This window comes from Antechinus flavipes, chromosome 3 (assembly GCF_016432865.1).
Source record: "Antechinus flavipes isolate AdamAnt ecotype Samford, QLD, Australia chromosome 3, AdamAnt_v2, whole genome shotgun sequence".
In the NCBI taxonomy this organism is placed as follows: Eukaryota; Metazoa; Chordata; class Mammalia; order Dasyuromorphia; family Dasyuridae; genus Antechinus; species Antechinus flavipes.
In genome coordinates this window covers 549821279-549838933 of record NC_067400.1, presented here as the reverse complement: position 1 = coordinate 549838933, position 17655 = coordinate 549821279, and the positions used below count along the sequence as shown (strand labels likewise).

The following is a 17655-nucleotide window of genomic DNA, read 5'->3' as shown; positions in this document are numbered from 1 at the left end:
CCACTAAAAATCATTAGAATTTCCATTCCTTATAGAACAATGAATAAACTCCTTATGTTGGCATTTATGACCCACCCCATTTTTTTCTGAAATTACCTTTTTAATCTAATTTTATAATGTCCCTAATTATGCATGCTATGGTCCAGAGTGGATTTTGCCCTATTTACTATTCTTATCACTGCTTTTAACATATCATATCCTATGGATTTCTTCCACTACTAGCTACTATCATACTTTTTGAAACCTGTTCCTTCTTCCGGGACACAATTCAGTGCCACCTATTCAAAGATAAAATTTCAAATTTATCTTCTAAATGAAAGTGACCTCACTCTTCTAGTCTTTCTTTATCTTTTACAATTGCATCATAATTATTTGAACCTCATTTAATTTTGGGGTCTGAGAATAAGGCCTATGTTCTATAAATTTTTGTATCTTGAGAATCTTGCAGAAAGTAGATACTTAAGAAATGTTAGTTAAATGAATGTTGGCCTTGAAATCACATGGTATTTTGGCAAAATATCTAGGCTTAAAATCAGGAAACTTGAATTTTATTTCCAGTTTTGATACTTACTAGATATGTGATCAAAGAGTCAAAATGACTGGTAGTCAGCCTTTGACATATCCTTGTTGATTGATTGAAAACAAACTTATTTTGTACTTTTTTTTCTCTTAAAAAAATAATCCTAATCTTTTATATTTGTACTTGGTTATGTTTCACTTTTTTACATATTTTGTATATTTATTTTAAAATGTGAGTTCATCAAAGAATTCTATGCAGCCACACATTCATATATTTTCCCATATTTCCCTATTTCATTTTGATATAATATAATTTGAATTTCATTTTTTTAATCATCTTTTTTCCCCAGGTGCTCCCAGCACTACCTCTGATTTCTGATAAGTTAAATTGTTATCAAGAAATACCAAGGACAGAGCCAAGATAACAGAATAGAGGGAGCATTCTGAGTTCTACCATTCCCCACTATGCAACTTTGAAATAACTCCTGAAATTAAATTCTAGAGTAGCAAAGCCAACAAAAATTTGGGAAGAGACATTTATTCAAGATAATAGCCAAGATAATCTAGAGGGTAAGAAGAAGTCTGTGATTAGTGTCAGAACTGACCCAGTGTCCATATGTGGCAGCTTTGGAGATGGCAACAGAAACAAAAGAAACTTTTGGGTCTGTTGTAACTGATCATAGAGTACGGAAGAAATTGTGCTAATACTGGGCACAAAACAGGGCACTATTTGCCCACTCCATTTCCTATATCTACTTGTAGATCACAGTTCGAAGGCAGAGAAGAGCACTTTTGGACACAAGGGAACAAGGGTCCTGAGGAGCAGTATCACTAGCAATGGCTAATTTCAAAGTGATAATTGCAAATATATATATATATATATATATATATATATATATATATATATAATATATATATATATATATATAGCATATAGCACTGGCTAAGATATATGCAGTAGATCAGTGGAATAGCTATGGTACACAATACATTGCAGTAAATTAGCATATAATTTAAAGTTTGATAAACCCAAAGATCTAAGTTTTTGGGTTAAGAATTCACTATTTGACAAAAAATGCTGGAAAATGGGAATCAATTTAGCAGAAAGTAGTGAGAGATCATTATCTTACATAGTATACCTAGATAAAGTAAAAATAGATACATTGATTTGGATATAGAGGGGGAAATCATAAGCAAATTCGGGAGCCTGGAAATTTTTACCAGTCAAAAAACTCTTATGCTCCAAAATTAGAGCTGATCATATTAAATAAAATGAAAAATTTTCATTATATTAAACAAAAAAAAAAGTTTTGCCCACATAAAATCAATGTTGCTAAAATTAGAAGGAAAGCAGGAACATGATGGGAGAAGCAGGTTCAGTATTTCTCTGATAAAGGCCTATTTTTTCAATTATCTAGGTCACAATCAAGTTTATTAAGAGAGAGACACAGAGAGAGAAAGAGAGAGAGAGATTAAGATGATAGAAAAGGTCAATGATAATTGCTGGAGAGCATTGAGAAAATGATACACTGTGTTACTGGTGAAGTTGTAAACTGTTCCAACCATTCTGGAGAACAATTTGAATTTCAAAAGTTCTACTGAACTGTGCATATTCTTTGACACAGCAATATCAATACCAGGGCTCCAGTCATCCTGATCTATATCTTGCCAGAGAAGGTAACTGGTGACTTTGCATAACCCTACCTTACTTCCATCCAATTCACTTATATGTCATATATAATCTCCCTGATGTCATGGTCTTCTTCAAGAATAAATACAAACAACAATCTTTGTGAGTAGGAGTAGGAGCTGCCCCACTAAGGACCCAACAGGAACTAGCCAGTTGGGCAACATAGCTCTTTTTTTTCCATCATTTTTCTTTTAATTTCTTCTGTCCATATAAGGTATCATACTTTACCTGTGGTGCTCTGCCCAAAAGAATATAAATTTTGATTTTAAGAAATCTCGGGGTTTATGGCTAAGACCATGTCTTAAATCCAAATCATTTTGGCTCTTATTAATGGACAAAAATAGGTTGTAGGCCAAACTCCATTTGATCATTGTTTCGTCTCCAATTGGTTTGAAGTAAATGTAAATATCAATCACTTCTGTTTTAACCAAAACTCTAAGGGTCTTTTCCTTTAAGGTTGATATTTTTTGGGGCCAGGCAAAAGAAGCTATTCTTAATCTTATTTATTACTCAGCCTTAGTCACTGATTAAGCATTGCTTCAGTTAAACTGAGACCTGTTAAATACCTTAGTTTAAAAAAGTCAAGGTCTCCTACAACATCCATGGCCACTTCCAGTTGTCAAAATGAATTCCAGAAATAAATGAATGAATGAATAGAGAGAAGATAAGAGGAAGAAAATTGCTTAGAACATTAAGAAAGTAAGTTACTTATCCAGGGTCTCACAGCTAGTTTGTAACATGCATTATTTCAACATTGGTTTTACTGGTTTACAGGTTGTTTTTATTCCCTCTGCCTCTCAAGAGGGTAACAAATATTAATAGGTATTTATGGCTTTGTTTTTGTTTTAAGATGAAATAGTTATCAAGTCAGGAATATATTTGGATTCTGTTTTTTTTTTTTTTTTTCATGGAACGATATTTTTACTTGATGCCTGGTACTTGAATACCCTTTCTTTATTACATCTAGCCTCTGCTCCAGTTGTACAGACTGTACAATAAAGCTGTTACACATATAATTGCCTACTTTTAGCTTTTACTAATAATAAAATTCAGCATATCTGAGGCGGAAAATAATGGAAGGCAATTCATTTATAATAATCAAATGAGGGTTTTGTTTTGTTTTGCATAATATGACTAATTTCAAACATGTCTAAAATGAGTCAGGATATTTCTGTTAAAATTGATTTTACAAAGCAGCCCAATGGCATGGCCATTTAAATACTAGTTGAGTGAATTGATATTCCACAATATCGCAGTGTGAAGTAGAATCAGGCAATAATAATCTGAGTAGCAAATCAAGAATGAACATACTCAGAGTTTTCTCATATCATCAGTTATGTGTAACATTAAAACTTTATTGGTCTTAAGGAATCCCACTTGTGTTGCAAAGACATATTTCTAATAAATTTATTTCATATTCCAGAATATTTAAATTCTTAATGCTGGTCTTTAGAAACAAATATCTGGTATTGAATATGAATTTTTCCACTAGGATATATTGTTTTCATTCCTCCCCCCACCTTTCCCCTTCTTCTAATTTCATGGGCATTATTTACAATCAAATTCAACAAAGGTTATTCTTTTGAAGAATAAATCTGTTAATAAATAGGTATGTACAAAATTAGCCATCAGCTTCAACAAGTGACATCATATAGATTATTGAATTAGTCTTTTGAGGGTACTATAATTAAAGTACCATCTACTTGTTATTTATGTCACTAAGTTTACTATTGTAAAATGTAGTGGTTTAATTTTCTGAATTCTAGTTAATGCTTTGTACCTTTTGAGGTATAGACCAATGTCTTGAGTAGGTTTTGTATCAATAAAATCCTTCTATTTTCATATTTATTTACATGATACTAATTCTCATAATGGGAAAGTCTTTGAAACACAAAGGATCCTCATAGTCCCTGAGTAAAATAAGTTTCATTTCAAAAGAAAATTGATCCACAAAGAGATAATGTGACTTGCTCAGGGTTAAATATTTAGTAAATTTCTGAGATGAGATTTAAATCCAGCTATTCCCCAATGTTCAGATCTGTAGTTCATGCTGTCTTTGGCTATTTAGGGTATTATCATGAAGTTAATGTGTTAAAGAATCAATATTCTATGGTGCTCATGTATATATGACTAATCAGGATGGGAGTGAAGAGGACTTGTTAAAATTAGTTCTTTTGACTAATCCCAATAAAGAAAACTTTCTCTTATTTAATAGAGGTTTCTTTTCTGTTTGTTTTTAGGTAGCCTGAGGGAAGAGAATACTTATCTTGTAGACTTCACATCTTCATAATAACTGCTAGTTTTGCATTGTGTAAATTTTATTACTGATTTTTTTTTGCTAACACAAAATATTTCTAGTAATTTTGAATAGATTTTATAGATATAATGGAAAACTTCAGGCAGCAAAATGTAATAAATATACATCTGATTCATTCCTTCACTCTTGTAATTAAAAAAAAAAAGGATATGCTATGATGGATAAAGATTTGAAGTATATTATTTAAGATTATAATTAACATTTTTTAATTTAGCATTTAAAAGTCTACCTCCAAATTATCTGTAGCTTGTCAGGAAGCCATTATTGCATCACAATGTTGTATTTCAAAGAAAATATTGAAAAGGAGATGAAAAAAAGGTCCAATATTAGTGGACATCATTATCAGATTATTTAGCTTAAGGAATCAAGTAATCGAAGTTCTTTTTTCACCTCTAAGGAACTGTATAAATAAAACAAAATGACATCAACATGCTTTGGAAATGTTTAATTTAAAAGAATCATTTAATATAGATGCTGAAGTTTAACTCAACTAATCTTTATGGACTTTACTTTTCTTACATGTATATACATATATATGCAATATTTGATACAAATATTCTCAAAAATATCACTAAAATAGGAAGATTTTAATTCAAATGGTTTGTGGCATATCTTCTAAAAATAACCTAATATATTTTAAAAACAAAATTTAAGAAATTTAACTTTCACAGGAAACTGGGAGTCACCTTTGAAGTGAAAAATATAAAAGCATACATACAAGCATGTAAAACTAAAATATTATAGTATTCATTATTTTTTAATATTCTGAATATGTCTCTTATTTCTTTCATTAGTTTATTACTTAAATCTATCCTTTTGCATAATTAGCTTTCTCCAAATTATCTGGCAAACAAATTGTGCACATCTGCTGTCACATGAATTATTTAGATGTAGTAAAATGGTTTGAGATTCTCTGTTTCAAAATACTAGATCTATATTCTAAATTCCCATACTCTATTTTGTTGATGTCAAATGTGTATCTAAAACTGTACAAGGCACATTTGTTATAATTTATTTCTTAAAGTAGTTTTATGCTAATAGCCTTGTGAAAATTATCACCACTAAACAAGCTTTATTGCCCAGCAACAAGGTTTTAATAGTATGTTTACTTGACAGCTTCTCAGTAAATAATGAGCTTCTTTTGCATTTGAACCTCTAGTACAGAAGTCCACTTTTTCCTGTACTCAATTTGAATATTTTTTTTTCCAAAGTCTAATTATTCTAAATAGTGAAGTTTTAAATGCCATCAGTTTCATTCAAGTATAAGCCCAACAGGCTGCTTTCAAAACTGTTTCAAGCTTATTTTTAAGTTTCTTTGATTTTGACAAATTGAAATTAGATCCTGATAGTTAAATAATAAAATATAATTTGAGTGAATGGCTCTGCAGCCTTGGGGAAAAAAAAAAAAAAAAAAAAACAGTACTAAATATGAACTCCAAGAATCCAGGCTTGAATCGTAGCTTTGTCCCTGTTCTTTAACATGATGTTATTGGAATAAATGGTAAAGGTAATTCCACAGAGGAAGCCTGCTGGCCTACTGAAGGAAAAACATGCATGCTTTAGTCTGAAAGACCTAGATTTGAATTCTTGTTCTGACACACACTAGCAGTATAATTCTTAGAATATCATTAACCTATTGGTGAGCCTCAGGCAACTCTTGAAGATTTTAAATTGCGGTATAGTTGCTGATCTGCATTAGTAGAGAGAATGTTCTCAGCAGATGTTCTCTTCCTGAATTAAATCAGAAATATGGCCTTTTCTTTTCTTAAGGTAAAGTCTATTTCTAATATTATTCTAAATGAAAACCATGTTTAATGAATTTTAAAGCATTTACTAAGTACTCAGAATATGCCAAGAACTATTCTAAGGTCTAAAGATACACTTAGAAAAGACATGCAGTCTCTGACTCTAGGAAATTTATTAGCACTATGCATTCTAAATCAGGAATTCGTAATCATATGTAAGTGTGCAAATATGTGTCTGTGTCTAATTGATTTCTTTGGCAATCTGATGAAGCCTATGCCCCCTTTTCATAATATGTTTGTTTCTAATCATAATTGAAGGAAATAGTTAAATTTTAATTAGAGGTTAGAGAAAATAAAGATGTGATTAATTTTTCCCATCTAAATTTGCAGATCACTTAAAGTCTATCCTTGGACTTCAGGTCAAGAAGTTTTACTCTCATTAGAAAGATAAAATTTATACTTTTAGAAATTGTAACATATAAGGAATTCTGTTACTGTAATTTCACCAGTTTGGATATCTCTCTTTGTGACAAGTCTCTCCAACTATGAAGATTAGGGAGCCATCTCTAACTTAAAGACTTGCCTGCAGCCGTGAGTAGTTAATTTACTTAAGTTGACATAGTCTTATGTGACAAGGAAGCAAGACTTGTACGAGTGTATTCTTTAGTCCTTGAGGTCAGAGAGTTTCTTATTGCTATATTTGTATCCCTAGACTTTAACACAATCCCTGACACATAATGGGCCCAAAATAAATATTTGTTGGTTGATTTTTAATTCCAAAGTCAGCCATGCTGCTTTATTTATTCAGAATTATTTAAGTTTAGTATATCTTCTCATTGCACCTTAGGACCCTTCAGGGAACTTGTTACTCTTAGATCAAGTGATTATTTGATCACTTACCACTGTGTCAGTCCCAACAAGATGAGCTAAAAGTCATAAAAAAGCTATTCAACTAGATTTCTCAGTCTTGCAAATATAACTCCTTTTAAAAAGTATATTGTGATGTAAAGGGCAGGAAAAGGAGAAATTATATCATAAAATGCTAAGGTTGAAGAGATCATAAAATCTAAAAACAAAAACAAAAAAATGTATTATTTCTTAAAATAACATTGACTTTTCCCCAGTTAGAAAAGAATCTATCTTAATGACTTCAAGAAAATAAGATAATAAAATGACTTTCCACTGTTACTGTTTCATCTATCAAGCTATAATTTACCTCATTAATAGAAATCCTTCACAATGTAGTTAAGACTCTTTTTGTTGGGTTTCTTTTCTTTAGAGAGGAAGAATCCTCAGATATGAAGGGATTCTTCCATATTATTTCTTCAAATAGATCTTAATTCCAACATCTTAATGAGTTAGTCATTATTGAACAGTCTTATGAGTCTGTTTTGTGTGTGTGTGTGTGTGTGTGTGTGTGTGGTTTGGGGACAGAACTCTAAATGTCTATTATTCTAAGAGCCCTCAAGAAAGAAGATTATGTAGAAAGTGAATATTGTCTTTAAGTTACTGAAAAAAAAAGTGATATTCTTTTTATAAAACTTTGAATTGGACTTTTTTTGTTTTTTAATTTTAGAGGCATAATGCTATTCCATGGTATCAACTAATGCCCCTAGATATTTTTTCATGTGCTGGTCTTTCCTGATACTCTGTATGAAACTCATTTTATAGCACTTGTCAAACTGTCCGGCATTTATTCTTATTGGAACTAGATACAGATTTTTTTTTTAAATTCTTCATTTTACTAATATCATCTACTCAAATCTCCCAAAGATTGCTTTTTTTCTCCTTTTGACCAGTAACTCTTCTTTCTCTCTTTGTCAAGCACATTCATTCGTTCGTTTATTCATCATGTATTCATTGAGCATCTGCAAGATGTAAGGTATTAAACTAGATGCTGGAGTGAGGATAGCAAAACATAATAAAGTATGGCAGTATGTTCTCTATTTCATTAACCAAGAAACTAATAAAAATACATAATTTCAAATATATTCTATTTTAATTCAATGATGTGTGTACTCAATGTAAGTACTCAAAAACAAAGAGCATTAAATTACAACAAAGGGTACATCAGGATACACCATATTTTCAACATTTAAGCACACACAGAACCGCTTCTTTCAAATGAATTTCAGTAGAGAAATCCAGATTATTTTATTTCCTTTGAACAATTATAAAGAAACTCTGCAGTACTATGTTTTTTGATAAGAATTAGAACTCAAATACCAACCAAAGAGACATCGATTCATTTATTCAGGATTTTCTTTAGGGGAAAAAAAAAAAACATCATTTAGTTTTGTTTTTAACCATTTCCCTTCCCACTATTCAGGTCATCTCTTTTTCGTTTAAAGTTTCATGGCTTTATCTTTTTCACTAAGTAGGAAGCAGATATTCGCTAATAAAACTGCTATGATTCCAGCTTCCCCTTCCCTAAATAATAACTTGGTTATTCGCTGAAGCAAGAGGTAGGGTCTCTGATTTAATTTCAATGCCCGTTGCCATGCGACCAAGAAAACGCTTGCTCCAGTACCAGTAACCCTAGAGATTGCTTTTTGCTCCCTGACAGACACATGAGAATAAAAATGACGCAAGGCTTGTCTGAGAAGATATTGGCCATTCGCTTCCCTAACATGAATTTGTTGGACGTGTTTTATACCTACCGTTTTAGGTTCCCGGCCCGGGGGACTATACCAGCTTGTGGACCCTGAATTTGGGAAAGCCTAAAGATCCCAAAGCATCGCTGAATTTCTTCAGTCTTCTTGTTTACCATATAAGTCGCACTGAGCACTCCATTCCTCTCGTTTTCTGCCCTTGCCTGCCTCCCACCCGCTTTTAAAAGTCAAGAAACTCGGATGCTCAAGGATAGGGCGAGCAAAGAGAAGCGGGAGGAGCTGACTGACTTCTTCAAAGCTTTCCCTAATAAGAGTTGATTACTGCAATAAATTCAATCAGGGGCTAGAAGAAGGTTGGAGGAAGGGGGAAGAGAAAGAAGAAGGGAAAGGAGGGAGCAGGGGGGAAAGCTCATTCCTTCCCAGCCTATAACCTCCGTGGAGGGATTGGGGGCAGAAGGGGCTCATAGCCCACTGAGCTTCTGGACAAAGCCTGGGAAAACTTCGTAGTGATCCAGGAAGAGACTGTCAGGTGCCATTTCTCCCCAGACTCCTTATAGCTAGCGGTCAGAGAATGAACCTTTTACCTGTAAAGTTGCTGTCTCCCGGTCAGTTCTCAGACGTAATCACATATCCAGCTGCGCGATGTAGTCTGCAGCTGTGACTTGTGAAAGCACCCCCGACTGCTGCTGCCTTTGGGATTTCCTCAATCTCTGCGAGTTTCTGAGTGTTCGGTTTTCCAAGGAAAACACATGAAGTCACAGCCCACGCAGTTGGCACTGAGCAGAGGGTAGTACAGCTTATCAGGCAGCAATGCCATGGGTGGCAAGGGAAAAAAAAAGGGAGAGGGCAAGGAATCTAAAATGGGGTGGAGGGAGGGAGAGCGAATTAAATCCTGAGCGGGAAAATCTGAGTTCCCAAGACAAAGCGTTTAGAAGGTTTCGTCTGTCTATCTTTGCACTTACATGAGTGATTGACTGAGTGTCGTCACATCCCATACTTGGACTGGAAGGTTGGGAGAAAGCCCGGACCCTGCCCTGGCCACTGGATTGGCCATATCCCTAGTGGGAAGCCAAACGCTCTCTGTGTAGCCTTAGTCCATTCCTTCTCAATCACTGTTACCTTTGGCCAATCCTGAAATGATCTCTACCAACGAATTCGAGGCAATTCGACCAACAGGTATTTAGTGTCCCTTGGCGTACTAAAGGCATCTTTCAGAGAACAAGCTGAGTTCATTCCCACGCCATTATCCGCAGGAGGGTAGTCTCCAAAGTGAACCTGAACTTATAAGATAGCTGATTCAGACATTTGGGGAACAGCTATCAGATGCATAGTCAGGTTCGCAGTGAACTTCATTTAGTCAGGATAAGGTGTTAGAAGCAGATTTCCCAAAAGGCCTGAGTCCTCAGGGGCCGCAGAGCAACGCAGAGCAGCAACCCAGCCTCGAGAAGACCCCTCTAAATCCTGGTTTCTCCCGTTTTACCAGCAAGCCCTCCTTTGTCCTCAAGGTGTCAGACTTTGCCAGCAGTAAGCCCCGAGGATTGCGGCTTTCCAGTGTCAACAATTTAAGTGGTTGCGATTAATAAATTATAAACAACCATCCCTTACTCTCCTCTACCCCCACTCATTTTTCGCAAACCGTTTTCCCCCCTAAAATCGGCATTTTATTCCCCAGTTGGATATTTAAATCTCAAGGGATTTCCCGCTCCCGTGAAAGCAGGACTAGGATGTGTGTATAATGTGTGTGTGTGTGTGTGTGTGTATGAGACATATGGGTGTGTATAGACGGATGTGAGAATACGCTGTACAAAGTGAGCTACCTAGATAAAAGTTATCCCATTCACCTCTTTTTTTTTTTTTTTCCCCCTCCTCACAGGCTCAGAATTAAAAGATGCGAATGAGAAAGCACACCTTGCAAAGTTGACAAGAACTTACTTGGCTTTAAACGTGTCCTGGAGATGTCCGTTGAGCTAGTCATTCGCAAAGCTTTTTGTTTCTCACTCTTGTCCCAGGAGAATCTTTTTGAAATTCCATTTGTCAAATGCGGAATTACAGAAGCGATTTAGGTTCTCGATCCCTTGGACCATCTCCCCACCCCCCACCCCTTTCCCTCCTCTGCTTTAATTTCCTTCATCCCTTCCAAATCCTAGCTTTCTAAATGTTCATCACTTCCATCCAAAGAGACGTCTGTCTTGGCTTTACGCTTGTGCAACAGATGAGTGACCAATTATGCTTCCGATGTCTTCTGTGACATGTTATTGCTTCTGGGAATTCCATCCTTTCTGAGAGAAGGACCCATTGTTTCCCCTGAAATAGGTTCTGCTGTAATTAAGATGGGAAGGCAATAATAGAGCTGCTGTGCACTACCAACAACCCTAGAGTTGGAGAATTCTTCTCCAGATTATCTGCCTCTCGTCCTCAAACACCTGGGCTGGGAGTTTGGAGTTCTTTTGTCAGAACAAGCATGATCATTGAAAGAACACCTCCTAGAATGACTCGCCTGCCGCCTTTTTCTATGGGTTATGTTATTCGCCCTTCTCCTCCTTGCCCTCCCCAGATCACGTTGCTAAATTGCTTTTCTGATGGGATTTCTCCCAGTCTCTCCCCCCCGCCCAATTTTATGCCAAGGTAAATTTTCAAGAGCGCCACCTTTAGGATATTGCTTCAAAAAAATTCTGGGACCAAAAGAGAAAAGTGGCTTCATAATAGAGGGTTTTGAAAAAGAAGACTAGATTTTTTTCTTCTTTGGGGAGTTTTTTTTTTTTCACTTTTCTCCTTAAAATAAATAAAGTAAATGATCATTGATGCAATCTGAAAATGACATTATATTTGTTGTTCTATGCAAAATTTAACTTTTCTTTATAGAAAATATGCAGTGAAACATATAAAGCATATATAACATTTAATACATTTCATTCTATTTTCATCAGGGGAAAGGAAAAAAAAAACCATATGATTTCCCAATTTGTGTGAGAAAAGTAAGTTTTTGGTTTTTCATTTTCTTTAAAGAGGAGTATTTCCCCAATGTTACCTAAATAGTATACCTAGTCTATATTGGAAAATTAATAAAGTATTGAATGAAATGGGATAGAATCAGTCATTTCCCTCAAAGATGACTGCACTTTAATCTTCCTTAAAAAAGCAGACCACAATAAATCTGCATAAGAAAATAAATTCTCATGTCAGATTTTTGAATTTTTATTATATTAGAAAAAATATTTATTTTAGTTGATGCTTTAATAATTATATGAAAGGAAAATTCCCATTATTCATTCATTATAATTATTATATGTTACAAATATTATGTTGCCCAGTTCCTCTCGCTTTTTAAAATATCTGGCAGATTCTTACAAAATAAAAAGTGTTAGTGATTTCCAGTCTGAGGGCAGAGAATATATATCAGTCCTGATGGGCAAGAGAAATTCTGTATAGATTCTTTTAGAAATAGGTTCTGTGTTTTCATGAGATTATTTCATGTTGATTTCATAGTAAAACTTGTTGGGATCCATTGAAAGTTTTAGCAATTATATCAGTCATTGCAGGAAGCAGTTTTACAATTGAAGGAGAGAATTTTCCAATTAAAATGTAGCCTAGAGAGCAAAAATGTACATTATAAAATATTTAAATGGGTGAAATGAACAACATCTCACAAACTGGTAGGCTTCAAATGTCATTTTAAAATGAATTTAAAATAAAATATTCCCATCCTGTTTTAGCATTTTTCTAATCCCTCCTTATGAAGATGAATAATGAAGACATAGGTGAAATGAAGTATTAGTTTATTAGGAATAAAATAATTCTTCTAGAATATCTAAATATTGTATTTGGCTTTATGAACAATATTATTTCAAGCTTGTTAAAGTTTAGGTCCTAATTTTTTGTCTTGTACCCCAGGACTCTCTTTAAACAGAAAATAAATATTCTCTGACATAGCTATAATGCCTTAGAGACATTGTCATGGAAAATGATAGATAATTTGAAAATGTTTACTTTTCACATGTACAACTATTGATATTTTTGCTACAAGCAAAAACACTTCATAAATTGAAACATATACCTCAGTGCCTTACAGAATGCTCTATAAATATTTGTTGTATGAAAATGTTTAATCATGAATGAAGAAATGAAGTTAGTCATGACTGGATAATCATAAGATTAAGATAATGAATACCATATAATCATATATACACATTTTATTTAACACATATAGATATGCATAGATATATAGATTCATCTATATCTGGAATTTTCTAATTATTTACCAGTTGAAAGAACATAGATATGAACCAACAGAAAGATTAATTAATAATTACTATATTACCATTAAATAAAAGCAAAGGAAATAGCATCGGTTATCTGATAGTAACTGAAGGAATAAAAATTTAAATGAGGTAGTGAGTTTACTCTTAAAGTTAGCATTGAAAATATCAGTTATAGTTGGGAGTACATGAGATTTTTGAATAAAGACTTGTCCACCTTGGGTGAGAATGATTGGATGATCTATGAGAAAGCTCAAAAGAGCAGGAACTGAGTGTATTTAAAGAAGAATTAAATAATAGACAAAGCAATTTAAATGCAAAAGGGCATATATAATCTAGAATTGTATGAAGAAACAATTGACTTGAGATTTATTTAGAAGGATCTCATAGCAGCACATACTTTATCCTCACCCAAAATTTAAACTTGGATCCTTCTTCAATTTAACATTAAGGATATTTTAGCTAGGAAATCCTTTGTTGCTATCCTAATTAAATTTTCTAAAAGAAGTCAGAGTAAGAGGCAATTATATGATGCAATGGATAGAGAGTTAGGCTTGTGTTAAGGGAGAATTCAACTGTCTTAATTACTTACTAATTGTGTGATTCTAACTTAATCTCCATCAAGCTGTTTCTTTAACTCTAAACTAGAGAATTCTGTGCTTGTTGGCCCTAAATTTTCCTTCCACTTCTTAATCTAGATCCTACTGAGGATCTTATGTTTTCATCATAACTTATTTTGATGTGGACTAAGCACAGTACCATGTGAATGTTTAATAAATCTTATCTGCAGCTAATATGAGTAGCTGGATGGCACAGTAAATAAAGTACTGGGCCAGAAGTCTGGAAGACTAATCTTCCTGAACTCAAATCTGTCTTTGGACAGATTTACTTACTTACTTAACTAGTTGTGTAACTCTGGGCAAGTCATTAAACCCTGTTTGCCTCAGTTCCTCATCTGCAAAATGAATTGGTGAAGGAAATGGCAAACCACTCAAGTATTTTGGCAAGAAATCCCCCAAATGCATCATGAAGAATTGGATCTGACAGAACAACATCAATCTGAAACTAATAAGATGGTAATCTTAAATTCCTTTTCAGCCTATAATTGGGATTGATTAAAAGATATTTTCTTAAATAAGTGAAGAAGTGTATTGCAAAATTAAGTTTTGTGAGGGAAATACTTTGGAAACATTAAACAATTATAGATATAAATATAAAACACATTATCATGGCACTGGGGAAGATAAATACATTGCCCACATGAAGAACTGGTGAAACTTCTCAGTTGCTTTGAGAGCTTCCAGTTTCTAGTTTCAAGAAGAAATGGAAGAGATAGAAGAAATCAACCTCACTTTGCTAAATAAAGAAAGACTATGGGAAGATATGAAAGGATCTGTCAGTTTAGATCATGTTCCTAGCCCAGTTAATTACAGTAGGGACTACAAAGAGTTTCCCTTTGGAGGTCTGGGACACTTTGTCTTGGTTGAATAGACTTTACTCACTCCAAATGAGAGAGCTCCTTTACTATTTATTGTCTGATATATATCCTCGTGTTTACATTTTTAATGATTTCTGCTTTGTTATTATATGGATAAATTAATGTCTTTGCTATTTTTATATGTGTTCATTGTGGAACTGTTATTTGGTAGGAAAGGATCTAGTCTTAGATGTATGTCCTCCTTTACCCCAATCATGACATAGTCATCAGAAGTGAGATCAAACCTAACTATATTACCTAGACTAATAGTATTTAAGGGAGCAAATAGATAAAGCTATAGCTTGGTATTTCCTCTCTCTGAGGAAAGCAAACTGGCCACTGTCTCCAACTTCTTGCTACCTTCCCAGAAGACTAAAAATAAACATAAACTAGAAATATTTAATTCTGCCTCTATTTAAACAATACAATGACAGTCCCATATTGCAGAAAATTGGGATGGTCCTTTGCAATACATGAGCTTTTTGTTTTATATGTTTTATATGTAATAATAACTATCACCATTGCTTTCTTAAAAGTAGTATGATTAGAGGCATCTAGGTGGTGCAGTGAATATAGAAGTCAGGAAGACCTGAGTTCAAATTTGGACTCAGACACTTAACACTTCCTAGCTATGTGCCTCTGGGCAAGTCACTTAATGCCAATTTGCCTCAACCAAAAAAAAAAAAAAAGTATTATGGCTAACATTGTACACAGTAACAGCAAGATTATACCATGATCAGTTCTGATGGAAATGGATCTTTTCAACAGTGAGGTGATGCAGGTCAGTTCCAATGATCTAGTGCTGGACAGAGTCATCTGCACCCAGAAAGAGGATTGTGGGGACTGAGAGTGGATCATAACATAGTACTTTCACTTTTTGTTCTTGTTGTTTGCATGCATTTTGTTTTCTTATACATTTTATTTTTGATTTGACTTTTCTTGTGCAGCATGAGAACTGTGGAAATATCTAAAGAGAAATTGCACATGTTTAGCATATATTGAATTAGTTGCCATCAAGAGGAGGGAGTGGGGGGAAGAGAGGGAGAAAAAAAAATTGAAACAAAGTTTTGCAAGGGTGAATGTTGAAAAAACTTCATGTATATATTTTGAAAATAAAAAAAAAAACTTTATTTTTAAAAAGTAGTATAGTTTATTTAATAGAGGACCAATCTTGGAATCAGAAAGACCTGGATTCAAAACCTACTTATGGCTTGGATTAGCTGTGTGATTATGTGACTCTTGTAGTTCTACCAAGAGCTCTAAATTTCAACAATGGGAGATCCCCACATGATCGGAATCACAAGTTCACTTGTCTAAACCCCTTCTTTTCTCTTTCACTCAAACTCTCCAATATTTCCCCACAAAAATGCTATTGCTGATTACAAATAGACAATAAGGATGAAGTTTTCATATAATGGTTACTGTGAAGTCTGAAGTTTTTAGGGAAATGCAAGCTCAAAATATGATGTAATCATAAAAATGCTATTTTAGAATGGGGAATTATAGCAAAAAATGAAACAATCTCTGTCATAGTGTCCAAAAAAGGAAAGTGATAATCACATTGAATTCTACTCTGATCAGAGTGCAACTAAAATATTGTTTTCTGTTCTAGGCAACATACTTCCAGAATGATATTAATAAAGGGTATACTGAATCTAGAAGAAATGACAGGGATGGAAAGGAAACAAAAGAATATCTTATAAAAGGATAAAATTTAGAATTGAGGCATTTTTAGCTTCATGGAAATCACCAACCTAAAATGACTGACTTTTTTTTATACGAAAATGTAAAACAATAACCTGTAGGTTTGTTTGTTTTCGTGTGTGTGTGTGTATAAACATGTGAAAGCATACATATGTGAGAAAGGTCTTTTTAAACGGAATAAGAATAACTCAAATGGATAAGAAAAAAATGAAAAGTCTTTGTTCCCAATAAGCTTACTTTCTATTTGTTTTGTAAAATATACAAAGCAACTAAACTGAAATTCTTTTGCAGGAGGGAGTGGAAGGAGGAAAGAGAGAAAAAGACAGAAAAAGGAGAAAGAGGAAGAGAGGGAGAGAGGGAGAGAGGGAGAAGATAAATAGAAAAACTCAGCAGATACTTGTCAAATGAAATGGCATTGAGCGTTTTTGAAGAAAGTAAGGATTAATTCTAAGAAGTCAAGATAAAGACAGCACTGTTAAGGCAGAGACAGGAGATGGAATTAGATTAAGGGGCTACTTTTGGGCTAATTTATCTGGAATATTCATAAAGCATATTATTATACTTTCTTATAAAATAATAATAAACAGGTAATAGGAGACAGATTATAGAGGGACTTGTCTACCATGCTGAAATTGAATGACTATTATTCTGATAGTCAAATGGAGAGAGGAGAAAAGAGGAAATATTCAGGTGCAGGATGTGACCTATAGTATTAAAGGTGGAGAGAAGTCAAGAATAAGGCCTGAGAAATAACATATTGAGTAGTTTAGAGACATTAACAACTAATTAAATCTTAGTACATGTCAATATAGTATAATATAAAGGGGAAGTTAGTAATTCCCCAGTGATTGCAGACAGAAAATGGTTAGTGCAGAGAATTCAATCCCCCAAATGGATCTTTTCCTTTAATTATGTGGATGCAAGGGCATGAGGGTTAGAAAATAAAATACTCTTTCATACTAGAAAATAACCAGAAATATCCTCCCTGATTTAGACATTCATCTATCTCAAGAAAAAGAGCTTATTATATAGGATGGATCTTTGAGTCCTTTTTATATTTGCATATATTTTCATATCTATGTTCTTTTCATTTCTTTCTTTCTTTTTTTTTTTTTTTCTATGCTAATTACAGTGACAAGATGGCTTACAGGACAGAATGCTAGACCTGGAATCAAGAAGATTGGATACAACTTCAACCACTTGCTAGCTCTGTGACCCTGACCAAGTCACTTAACTTCTGTTTACCTCAATCTATTGGAGAAGAAAATGGCAAGTGGCAAACCACTGGACTATCTTGATCAAGAAAATGCCATGGATGGTATAGTTCATGTTTTC

General features: G+C 33.8%; 1 protein-coding gene across 1 annotated transcript in view; it reads right to left on the bottom strand.

Moving 5' to 3' along the window:
• TRPC4 (transient receptor potential cation channel subfamily C member 4) overlaps positions 1 to 10087 on the bottom strand; it is a 280213-nt gene extending 270126 nt beyond the window's left edge. Inside the window, exon 1 of the mRNA XM_051987405.1 lies at positions 9468 to 10087. The gene's annotated coding sequence lies outside the window, so the exon portion shown is untranslated. The remainder of the gene's footprint in view (positions 1 to 9467) is intronic.
• Positions 10088 to 17655: the final 7568 nt, after the last annotated feature.